Raw genomic sequence first — 12,709 nt, forward strand, 5'->3', positions numbered from 1 at the left:
TTGATCCAGAACCTGAAAGGACTCTGAAGAGAAAATTAAAAGAAGCTAAATTACAACAATCAGAAGAGACCTTCTAGAAATTTTCGAACAAGAGAAAGAGATGGCAGAAGAAAATAATAATAATGCAAGGAGAATGCTTGGTGACTTCACAAAGCCAACGTCCAAGTTTGATGGAAGAAGCATCTCCATTCCTGCCATTGGAGCCAATAACTTTGAGCTTAAGCCTCAACTAGTTGCTTTAATGCAACAAAACTGCAAGTTTTATGGACTTCCATCTGAAGATCCTTACCAGTTTTTAACTGAGTTCTTGCAGATCTGTGACACTGTAAAGACAAATGGAGTTAATCCTGAAGTCTACAGACTCTTGCTTTTCCCTTTTGCTGTAAGAGACAGAGCTAGAGTATGGTTGGATTCACAACCCAAGGATAGCCTGGACTCATGGGATAAGCTTGTCACTGCATTCTTAGATAAGTTCTTTCCTCCTCAAAAGCTGAGCAAGCTGAGAGTGGATGTTCAAACCTTCAAACAAAAAGATGGTGAATCCCTCTATGAAGCTTAGGAAAGATACAAGCAGCTGACCAAAAGATGTCCATCTGACATGTTTTCAGAATGGACCATATTAGATATATTCTATTATGGTCTCTCTGAATTTTCGAAAATGTCATTGGACCATTCTGCAGGTGGATCTATTCACCTGAAGAAAATGCCTAAAGAGGCTCAGGAACTCATTGACATGGTTGCAAACAACCAGTTCATGTACACCTCTGAGAGGAATTCCGTGAATAATGGGGTACCTCAGAAGAAAGGAGTTCTTGAAATTGATGCTCTGAATGCCATATTGGCTCAGAACAAAGTGTTGACTCAACAGGTCAACATGATCTCTCAAAATCTGAATGGATTGCAACATGCATCCAACAGTACTAGAGAGGCAGCTTCTGAAGAAGCTTATGATCCTGAGAACCCTGCCATGGCAGAGGTTAATTACTTAGGTGAACCTTATGGAAACACCTATAACTCATCATGGAGAAATCATCCAAATTTCTCCTGGAAGGATCAACAAAAACCTCAACAAGGTTTTAACAATGGTGGACGTAATAGGCTAGGCAATAGCAAGCCATATCCATCATCTTCTCAGCAATAGACAGAGAATTCTGAACAAAACAATTCTAATTTAGCAAATATAGTCTCTGATCTGTCAAAGGCCACTTTTAGTTTCATGAATGAAACAAGATCCTCTATTAGAAATCTGGAGGCACAAGTGGGCCAGCTGAGTAAGAAAGTCATTGACACTCCTCCCAGTACTCTCCCAAGCAATACAGAAGAAAATCCAAAAGGAGAGTGCAAGGCCATTGATTTAATCAAAGTGGCCGAATGCACAAAGGAGGAGGAGGACGAAAATACCAGTGAGGAAGACCTCCTGGGACGTTCCTCAAGCAAGAAGGAGTTTCCTATTAAGGATCCAGAGGAATCTGAGGCTCATCTAGAGACCATAGAGATTCCTTTAAATCTCCTTCTGCCATTCATGAGCTCTGAAGAATATTCATCCTCTGAAGGGAATGAAGATGTGACTGGAGAGCAAGTTGCTCAATACTTAGTAGCTATCATGAAGCTGAATGCCAAGCTGTTTGGTAATGAGACTTGGGAAAGTGAACCTCCCTTGCTCATTAGTGAACTAGATACTTGGATTCAGAGGACTCTACCTCAAAAGAAACAAGATCCTGGCAAATTCTTAATACCTTGCACCATTGGCACCATGAGCTTTGAAAAAGCTCTATGTGATCTTGGGTCAGGGATAAATCTTATGCCACTCTCTGTAATGGAGAAGCTGGAGATCATTGAGGTACAACCTGCCTTGTTCTCATTACAATTGGCAGACAAGTCCATGAGACAAGCTTATGGAATAGTAGAGGACGTGCTAGTAAAGGTTGAAGGCCTTTACATCCCTACTGATTTCATAATCCTAGACACTAGGAAGGAAGATGATGAATGCATCATCCTAGGAAGACCTTTCCTAGCCACAGCAGGAGCTGTGATAGATGTCAACAGAGGTGAGTTAGTCCTTCAATTGAATGGGGACTACCTTGTGTTTCAGGCACATGGCCATCCCTCTGTGACAAAAGAGAGTAAGCATGAAGAACTTCTCTCAGTTCAGAGTCAAGAAGAGCCCACACAGTCAAACTCTAAGTTTGGTGTTGTGAGGCCACAACCAAACTCTAAGTTTGGTGTACAAACCCCATATCCAAACTCTAAGTTTGGTGTTGGGAATACCACACTTAAGTTGACCTGATCACCTTGTGGCTCCATGAGAGCCACTGTCAAGCTACTGACATTAAAGAAGCGCTTGTTGGGAGGCAACCCAATTTTATTTATCTAATTTTATTTTATTTTGTTTCTTTGTTATTTTTATGTTTAATTAGGTACATGATCATGAGGAGCCACGAAAAAAATCAAAAAAATTAAAAACAGAGTCAAAAACAGAAGAAAAAAATTTTCACCCTGGAGGTAGCGCAGACTGGCGTTCAACGCCAGTAAGGTGCATCTGGCCGGCGTTCAACGCCAGAACAGAGCACCATTCTGGCGCTGAACGCCCAAAACAAGCAACAACCTGGCGTTAAACGCCAGGATGGTGCACAGAGAGGACAAACTGGTGCTGAACGCCAGGAACAAGCATGAAACTGGCATTCAACGCCAGAAACATGCATTACATGGGCGTTGAACGCCCAGAACATGCACCAATGGGCGTTTGAACGCCAGGATGATGCATGAAGGCATGTTACATGCCTATATGGTGAAGGAATGGTATTTGTTTTCACCTCAGGATCTGTGGACCCCACAGGATCCCCACCTAACATATTCACACCTTACCTTCTAATCCTAGTTTTTGTGAATGTGATTACTCTTCCCCAATGTCACACTTCCCAACATCTTCTTCATCAATCACCTCAATTCCTCTTCCCAATTACCCCATTCACCCTTCACATCAACCTCCTCTTCCCCATAAACCCCACCTACCCTCATAAAATTCAAATTCAATTTCCCACCCATTCCCACCCAAAATGGCCGAACACTAACCCTCCCCTCTCCCTATAAATACCCTCCCATTCTTCTTCATTTTCACACAACACAAACCCCTTCTTCACCCACATAGCCGAAACCACTTCTCCCCCTCTCCACCATATCCTCTTCTTCTTCTTCTACTTTTCTTTTCTTTTCTTGCTCGAGGACGAGCAAATTTTAAGTTTGGTGTGGTAAAAGCATAAGCTTTTTTGTTTTTCCATTACCAATGGCACCTAAGGCCGGAGTTTCCTCAAGAAAAGGGAAAGGGAAAGCAAAAGCTTCCACCTCCGAGTCATGGGAGATGGAAAGATTCATCTCCAAGAGCCATCAAGACCACTTCTATGATGTTGTGGTAAAGAAGAAGGTGATCCCTGAGGTCCCTTTCAAGCTCAAAAAGAATGAGTATCCGGAAATTCGACATGAAATTCAAAGAAGAGGGTGGGAAGTCATAACCAACCCCATGCAACAAGTTGGAATATTGATGGTTCAAGAGTTCTATGCCAATGCATGGATCACTAGGAACCATGATCAAAGTATGAACCCGAGCCCAAAGAATTATCTCACAATGGTTAGGGGGAAATACTTGGATTTTAGTCCGAAAAATGTGAGGTTGGCGTTTCACTTACCCATGATGCAAGGTGATGAACGCCCCTACACAAGAAGGGTCAACTTTAACCAAAGGTTGGACCAAGTCCTTAGGGACATTTGTGTGGAAGGCGCCCAATGGAGAATAGACTCCAAAGGCAAGCCAGTCCAACTAAGAAGACTGGACCTCAAGCCTGTAGCTAGAGGATGGTTGGAGTTCATCCAAAGATCCATCATCCCTACAAGCAACCGATCTGAAGTTACTGTGGATCGGGCCATCATGATTCATAGCATCATGATTGGAGAGGAAGTAGAGGTTCATGAAGTCATCTCCAATGAACTCTACGAAATAGCTGACAAGCCTTCACACATGGCACGGCTAGCCTTCCCCCACCTTATATGCCATCTATGTTACTCAGCTGGAGTTATCATAGAAGGAGATGTCTCCATTGAAGAAGACAAGCCCATCACCAAGAAAAGGATGGAGCAATCAAGAAAAGTTCCTTACGGCCCTCAAGGAGAACATGAGGAAGTTCATCATCAACAAATGCCTCAAGGAATGCACTTTCCTCCCAATAACTACTGGGAGCAACTCAGTACCTCTTTAGAAGATTTGAGCCATAATGCTGAACAATTAAGGGTGGAACATCATGAGCACTCCATCATTCTCCAAGAAATAAGAGAAGATCAAAGGGCAATGAGGGAGGAGCAACAAAAGCAAGGAAGGGACATAGAAGAGTTGAAGAACATCATGGGTCCTTCAAGAAGAAGACGCCACTAAAAGGTGGATTCATTCCTTGTTCTTTATTTCTTTCTGTTTTCAGTTTTTAAAATTATGTTTATCTATGTTTTGTGTCTTTATTTCATGATCATTAGTATGTAACCATGCCTTAAGGCTATGAATAAAATCCATTAGTCCTTCACCTCTCTTAAAAGAAAAAATGTTTTAATTCAAAAGAACAAGAAGTACATAATTTTTGAAATTATTACTGAATTTAATTTAATTATCTTGATGTGGTGACAATGATTTTTGTTTTCTGAATGAATGCTTGAACAGTGCATATGTCTTTGGATCTTGTTGTTTATGAGTGTTAAAATTATTGGCTCTTGAAAGAATGATGAACAAAGAGAAATGTTATTGATGATCTGGAAAACCATGAATTTGATTCTTGAAGCAAGAAAAAGCAGTGAAAAAAAAAATGGCAAAAATTTTAAGCAAGGATCCAAGGCTTTGAGCATCAATGGATAGGAGGGCCCAAGGAAATTAAATCCAGGTCTAAGCGGCTAAATCAAGCTGTCCCTAACCATGTGCTTGTGTCATGAAGGTCCAAGTGAAAAGCTTGAGACTGAATGGTTAAAGTCGTGATCTAAAGCAAAAGAGTGTGCTTAAGAGCTCTGGACACCACTAACTGGGGACTCTAGCAAAGCTGAGTCACAATCTGAAAAGGTTCACCCAGTTATGTGTCTGTGGCATTTGTGTATCCGGTGGTAATACTGGAAAACAAAGTGCTTAGGGCCACAGCCAAGACTCATAAGTAGCTGTGTTCAAGAATCAACATGCTTAAATTAGGAAATTCAATAACACAATCCAAAATTCTAAGTTCCTAGAGATGCCAATCACTCTGAGCTTCAAAGGAAAAAGTGAGATGCCAAAACTGTTCAGAAGCAAAAAAGCTACAAGTCCCGCTCATTTAATTATAATTAATATTCATTGATATTTCTGACTTTATAGTATATTCTCTTCTTTTTATCCTATTTAGTTTTCAGTTGCTTGGGGACAAGCAACAATTTAAGTTTGGTGTTGTGATGAGCGGATAGTTTATACGCTTTTTGGCATAGTTTTTACATAGTTTTTAATGAGTTTAAGCTACTTTTAGGGATGTTTTCCTTAGTTTTTATGTTAAATTCACATTTCTGGACTTTACTATGAGTTTGTGTGTTTTTCTGTGATTTCAGGTAAATTCTGACTGAAATTGAGGGATTTGAGCAAAACTCTGAAAAAGGCTGACAAAAGGACTGCTGATGCTGTTGGATTCTGACCTCCCTGCACTCGAGATGGATTTTCTGGAGCTACAGAACTCCAAATGGCGCGCTCTCAACGGCGTTGGAAAGTAGACATCCAGGGCTTTCCGGCAATATATAATAGTCCATACTTTATTCGAAGAATGACGACGTAACTTGGCGTTGAACGCCAAGTTCATGCTGCTGTCTGGAGTTAAACGCCAGAAAAACGTCATGATCCGGAGTTGAACGCCCAATACACGTCATAACTCGGAGTCAACTCCAAGAGAAGCCTCAGCTCGTGTATTGATCAAGCTCAGCCCAAGCACACACCAAGTGGGCCCCGGAAGTGGATTTATGCATCAATTACTTACTCATGTAAACCCTAGTAGCTAGTTTAGTATATATAGGATGAATTACTAATGTATTAGACATCTTTGGTCTCAGTTTTGTTTTATTCTTCATCCTAGGAGATCATTGATCACGGTTTAGGGGGCTGGCCATTCGGCCATGCCTGAACCTCTTTCACTTATGTATTTTCAACGGTGGAGTTTCTGCACACCATAGATTAAGGGTGTGGAGCTCTGCTGTACCTCAAGTATTAATGAAGTTCTATTTTCTTTTATTCGGTCTCTATCTTATTCTTATTCCAAGATATTCATTCGTACCCAAGAACATGATGAATGTGATGAGTAAATAACCCTCATTGTCATTCTCACTTATGAACACGCGTGATTGACAACCACTTCCGTTCTGCATGCAACAAGGCTTGAATGTGTATCTCTTAGATTCCCCAACAGAATCTTCGTGGTATAAGCTAGATAGATGGCGGCATTTATGAGGATCCGGAAAGTCCAACCTTGTCTGTGGTGTTCCGAGTAGGATCCTGGGAATCCGGAAAGTCTCACCTTGTCTGTGGTATTCCGAGTAGGATTCCGGTAATGAATGACTGTGACGTGCTTCAAACTTGCAACCTGCTGGGCGTTAGTGACAGACGCAAAAGAATCAAGGGATTCTATTCCAGTAGGAGCGGGAACCAACCGGTGATTGGCCGTACTGTGACAGAGTGCGTGAGCATTAGCTTTCACTGCGAGGATGGGATGTAGCCATCAACCATGGGTGATGCCTCCAGACTGATTAGCTGTGCGAGTGACAGCCGCATAGGATATTTTCCCGAGAGGATGAAAGTAGCCACAGCTGATGGTGAACCCCTATACACAGCTTGCCATGGAAAGGAGTAAGAAGGATTGAGTAGAAGCAGTGGGAAGGCAGGCATCCGTGAGCTCTACAGCATCTCCATTCTGCTTATCTGAAATTCCTACCAATGAATCTGCATAAGTCTTCTATCCTTTTTATTATTTATTTTCTTATTTCTATTTTCGAAACCCATAAATCAATATTTAATCTGCCTGACTGAGATTTACAAGGTGGCTATAGCTTGCTTCATACCAACAATCTCTGTGGATTCGACCCTTACTCACGTAAGGTTTATTACTTGGACGACCCAGTACACTTGCTGGCTAGTTGAACGGAGTTGTGAAAATAAACAGTGCCCTAAGGGTATACTCATACAAGTATAAAGAACATAAGGATCACAATTTCATCCACCACCTGCTAATGACTGGGTTGCCTCCCAGCAAGCGCTTCTTTATTGTCTTTAGCTGGACCTTTACTGAGGATCATTCCAGCCTCAGTTTTGAGCATTCCTGCTCAAAATTGCTTTCAAGATAATGCTTGATCCTCTGTCCATTAACATTGAACTTTTTGTCAGAATCAATATCCTGAAGCTCAACATATCCATATGGTGACACTCCTGTAATCACATACGGACCCCTCCACCGGGATTTAAGTTTTCCTGGGAACAATCTGAGCCTAGAGTTGAAGAGCAGATCTTTTTGTCCTGGCTCAAAGACTCTGGATGACAACTTCTTGTCATGCCACTTCTTTGCCTTTTCCTTATAAATCTTTGCATTTTCAAAGGCACTGAGTCTGAATTCATCTTGCTCATTTAGCTGGAGTAATCTCTTTTCACCAGCTAACTTAGCATCCATGTTTAGGAATCTGGTTGCCCAGTAGGTTTTATGTTCCAGTTCCACGGGCAAATGACAGGCCTTGCCATACACAAGTTGGTATGGTGAGGTTCCTATTGGGGTCTTAAATGCTGTTCTGTATGCCCACAGAGCATCATCCAAGCTCCTTGCCCAATCCTTTCTTCGGGCCATCACAGTCCGTTCTAGGATTCTTTTTAGCTCTCTGTTAGAGACTTCAGCTTGCCCATTTGTCTGTAGATGATACGGGGTAGCCACTTTGTGGCTAATTCCATATCGGACCATAGCAGAGTACAGTTGTTTATTGCAGAAATGAGTGCCCCCATCACTGATTATGACTCTGGGAACACCAAATCTGCTGAAGATGTGTTTCTGGAGGAATTTCAGCACGGTCTTAGTATCATTAGTGGGTGTAGCAATTGCTTCTACCCACTTAGATACATAGTCCACTGCCACCAGAATGTAAGTGTTTGAGTATGATGGTGGGAATGGACCCATAAAGTCAATTCCCCATACATCAAACAACTCAATCTCTAAGATCCCTTGTTGAGGCATGGCGTATCCATGAGGTAAGTTACCAGCTCTTTGGCAGCTGTCACAGTTACGCACAAACTCTCGGGCATCTCTATAGAGAGTAGGCCAGTAGAAGCCACATTGGAGGACCTTAGTGGCTGTTCGCTCACTTCCAAAATGTCCCCCATACTGTGATCCATGGCAATGCCACAGGATCCTCTGTGCTTCTTTTCTGGGTACACATCTGTGGATCATTCCATCTGCACATCTCTTAAAGAGATATGGCTCATCCTATAGGTAGTACTTGGCATCTAAAATTAATTTCTTTCTTTGCACTCTGCTGTACTCCTGTGGTATGAACCTCACAGCTTTATAATTTGCAATATCTGCAAACCATGGAGCTTCCTGGATGGCAAAGAGTTGCTCATCTGGGAAAGTCTCAGAAATCTCAGTAGAAGGGAGGGACGTCCCAGCTACTGGTTCTATTCGGGACAGATGATCAGCTACCTGGTTCTCTGTCCCTTTTTTGTCTCTTATTTCTATATCAAACTCTTGCAGAAGCAACACCCATCTTATAAGCCTGGGTTTTGAATCCTGCTTTGTGAGTAAGTATTTAAGAGCAGCATGGTCAGTGTACACAATCACTTTGGATCCCACTAGATAGGAGCTAAACTTGTCAATGGCATAGACCACTGCAAGTAACTCTTTTTCTGTGGTTGTGTAATTCTTCTGTGCATCATTTAGAACACGGTTGGCATAATAAATGACGTGCAGAAGCTTGTTATGCCTCTGTCCCAACACTACACCAATGGCATGGTCACTGGCATCACACATTAGTTCGAATGGCAATGTCCAATCTGGTGCAGAGATGACTGGTGCTGTGACCAGCTTGGCTTTCAGGGTCTTAAATGCCTGCAGACACTGTGTGTCAAACACAAATGGGGTGTCAGTAGCTAGCAGGTTGCTCAAAGGTTTTGTAATTTTCGAAAAATCCTTTATGAACCTTTTGTAGAATCCTGCATGCCCCAGAAAGCTTCTGATTGCCTTAACATTGGCAGGTGGTGGTAATTTTTCAATAACCTCTACCTTTGCCTTATCCACCTCTATTCCCTTGCTTGAAATTTTGTGCCCAAGGACAATTCCTTCAGTCACCATAAAGTGACATTTCTCCCAGTTTAAAACCAGGTTAGTCTCTTGGCACCTTTTCAGGACAAGTGCTAGGTGCTTAAGACAGGAGCTGAATGAGTCTCCATATACTGAGAAGTCATCCATGAAGACTTCCAGGAATTTCTCCACCATATCAGAGAAGATGGATAGCATGCATCTCTGAAAGTTTGCAGGAGCATTACACAGACCAAAAGGCATCCTCCTGTAGGCAAACACGCCAGAAGGGCAAGTAAATGCTGTTTTCTCTTGGTCCTGAGGATCTACTGCAATTTGGTTGTAACCTGAATAGCCATCCAAAAAGCAGTAATAATCATGACCAGCTAGTCTTTCTAGCATTTGGTCTATGAATGGTAAAGGAAAATGATCCTTTCTGGTGGCTGTATTGAGCCTTCTGTAGTCAATACACATACGCCACCCTATGACTGTTCTTGTAGGAACCAGTTCATTTTTTTCATTATGAACCACTGTCATGCCTCCCTTTTTGGGGACAACTTAGACAGGGCTCACCCAGGGGCTATCAGAAATAGGATAAATAATCCCAGCCTCTAGTAATTTAGTGACCTCTTTCTGCACCACCTCCTTCATGGCTGGATTTAGCCTCCTTTGTGGTTGGACCACTGGTTTGGCATTATCCTCCAACAGGATCTTGTGCATGCATCTAGCTGGGCTAATGCCCTTAAGATCACTTATGGACCACCCAAGAGCTGTCTTGTGTGTCCTTAGCACTTGAATCAGTGCTTCCTCTTCCTGTGGATTTAAAGCAGAGCTTATAATCATTGGAAAAGTGTCACCCTCTCCCAGAAATGCATACTTCAGGGATGGTGGTAGTGGTTTGAGTTCAGATTTGGGATGCTTATTCTCCTCCTGAGGAATTTTCAAAAGTTCTTTTGTTTCCTCTGGTTCTTCTTGATCAGGTTGAGCATCCTTGAAGATGTCCTCAAGCTCTGATTCTAGGCTTTCAGTCATATTGATCTCTTCCACCAAAGAGTCAATAATGTCAGCGCCCATACAGTCATTTGGTGTGTCTGGGTGCTGCATAGCTTTTACAGCATTCAACTTGAACTCATCCTCATTGACTCTCAGGGTTACTTCCCCTTTTTGTACATCAATGAGAGTTCGTCCAGTTGCTAGGAAAGGTCTTCCTAGAATGAGAGTTGCACTCTTGTGCTCCTCCATTTCCAGCACCACAAAGTCAGTTGGAAAGGCGAATGGCCCAACCTTGACAATCATGTCCTCTATTATGCCTGATGGATGTTTAATGGAGCCATCAGCAAGTTGGAGGCATATCCGGGTTGGTTTGACTTCTTCAATCAACCCAAGCTTTCTGATAGTGGATGCAGGTATTAGATTGATGCTTGCTCCAAGATCACATAGGGCTGTCTTGGTGCAAGCACCTTCTAATGTGCATGGTATCATAAAGCTTCCTGGATCTTGAAGCTTTTCTGGTAAGCTTTTCAGAATGTCTGCACTGCATTCTTTAGTGAGAAATACTTTTTCAGTTTCTCTCCAATCCTTCTTATGACTTAAGATCTCTTTCATGAACTTAGCATAAGAAGGTATTTGCTCAAGGGCCTCTGCAAACGGAATCTTTATTTCAAGAGTCCTTAGATAGTCTGCAAAGCAGGCAAATTGCTTATCCTATTCCGCTTGGCGGAATTTCTAAGGATAAGGCATCTTGGCTTTATATTCTTCAACCTTAGTTGCTGCAGGTTTATTCCTTACAGAAGTGGTTGGAGAAGCCTTTTTAGAGGGATTACTGTCAGCACTCTCAGGTGTCTGATCTTCCATTGACGTCTGAATGCCAGGAATGGGTGAAGATTGGGCGTTTAACGCCAACTTCTCTCCCTTTTCTGGCGTTTGAACGCCAGAACTGGGCAGGGAATGGGCGTTTAACGCCAGCTTTCCTCCCCTTTCTGGCGTTTGAATGCCAAAAGTACTCCTCTCCGGGCTCTTACTGTCCTCAGAGGGATTTTGGACAGTGGTTTGGTTATCGTCTGTCAATTGTTCCTTATTTGGCTTTTTGCTACTTTGAGCAGTGCCATTTAATGTCTTCCCACTCCTCAGTTGAACTGCTTGACATTCTTCTGTTATTTGTTTAGATATCTGCTGTTTTGCTTGATTTAACTACAGTTCTATGTTCTCGTTAGCAATTTTAGTTTCATGGAGCATCTCTTTAAATTCTGCTAACTGTTTTGTCATCAGGTGTAATTGTTGATTAAGCTCAATCATCTGTTCTTGAGGATTAGGATCAGTGGCTACTGCCGTGACTTCCTCTTTTGGAGAGAACTCATTGCTAGAGTACAAATATTGATTTCTAGCAACAGTATCTATAAGCTCTTGAGCCTCTTCAATCGTCTTCCTCATGTGTATAGATCCACCAGCTGAGTGATCTAAAGACATCTGAGCTTTTTCTGTAAGCTCATAGTAGAAAATGTCTAACTGTACCCACTCTGAAAACATTTCAGAGGGGCATTTTCTTAGCATACCTCTATACCTCTCCCAGGCATTATAAAGGGATTCGTTATCCTCTTGTTTAAAGCCTTGGATGTCCAGCCTTAGCTGTGTCATCCTCTTTGGAGGGTAAAAGTGATTCAGGAATTTGTCTGATAACTGTTTCCATGTCTTTATGCTTGCTGTAGGTTGGTTATTCAACCACCTCTTGGCTTGCTCTTTTACAGCAAATGGAAACAGTAATAGTCTGTAGACATCCTGATCCACCTCTTTATCACGTACTGTGTCAGCAATTTGCAAGAACTGTGCCAGAAACTCAGTAGGTTCTTCTTGTGGAAGACCGGAATACTGGCAGTTTTGCTGCACTATGATAATGAGTTGAGGATTTAGCTCAAAGCTGCTTGCTTTGATGTGAGGTGTACAGATGCTACTCCCATATGCAGCTGTAATGGGGTTAGCGTATGACCCCAGAGTCCTTCTGGACTGTTCAATTCCACTTAGGTCCATGATGGATAAAGGGAAATGATATGGATTGCAAGTAGATAAAATTTTTTTCTTTTTTTTTTGACCGAAAATAATAAAATAAAATAAATGGAAAATAAAATCAAATTTTGAAAACTAAAAGAAAATAAGATCAAAGCAAATTGAAAACTGAATCAATTAGTTAATTAAAAAGATTTTGAAATTAGCAATTGAAAAGATATGATTGAAAATTATTTGGAAAAAGATTTGATTTTTGAAATGAGGAGAGAGAAAAACAACAAAATGACACCAAACTTAAAATTTTTAGAAAATCAAACACTAATTTTCGAAAATTTTAAGGGAAAACACAAAGAGGACACCAAACTTAGAATTTTTAAGGATCAAAAAGGGACTAAGGACATGCA

The sequence above is a fragment of the Arachis stenosperma genome, chromosome 1 (assembly GCF_014773155.1).
Source record: "Arachis stenosperma cultivar V10309 chromosome 1, arast.V10309.gnm1.PFL2, whole genome shotgun sequence".
NCBI classification, from domain to species: domain Eukaryota; kingdom Viridiplantae; phylum Streptophyta; class Magnoliopsida; order Fabales; family Fabaceae; genus Arachis; species Arachis stenosperma.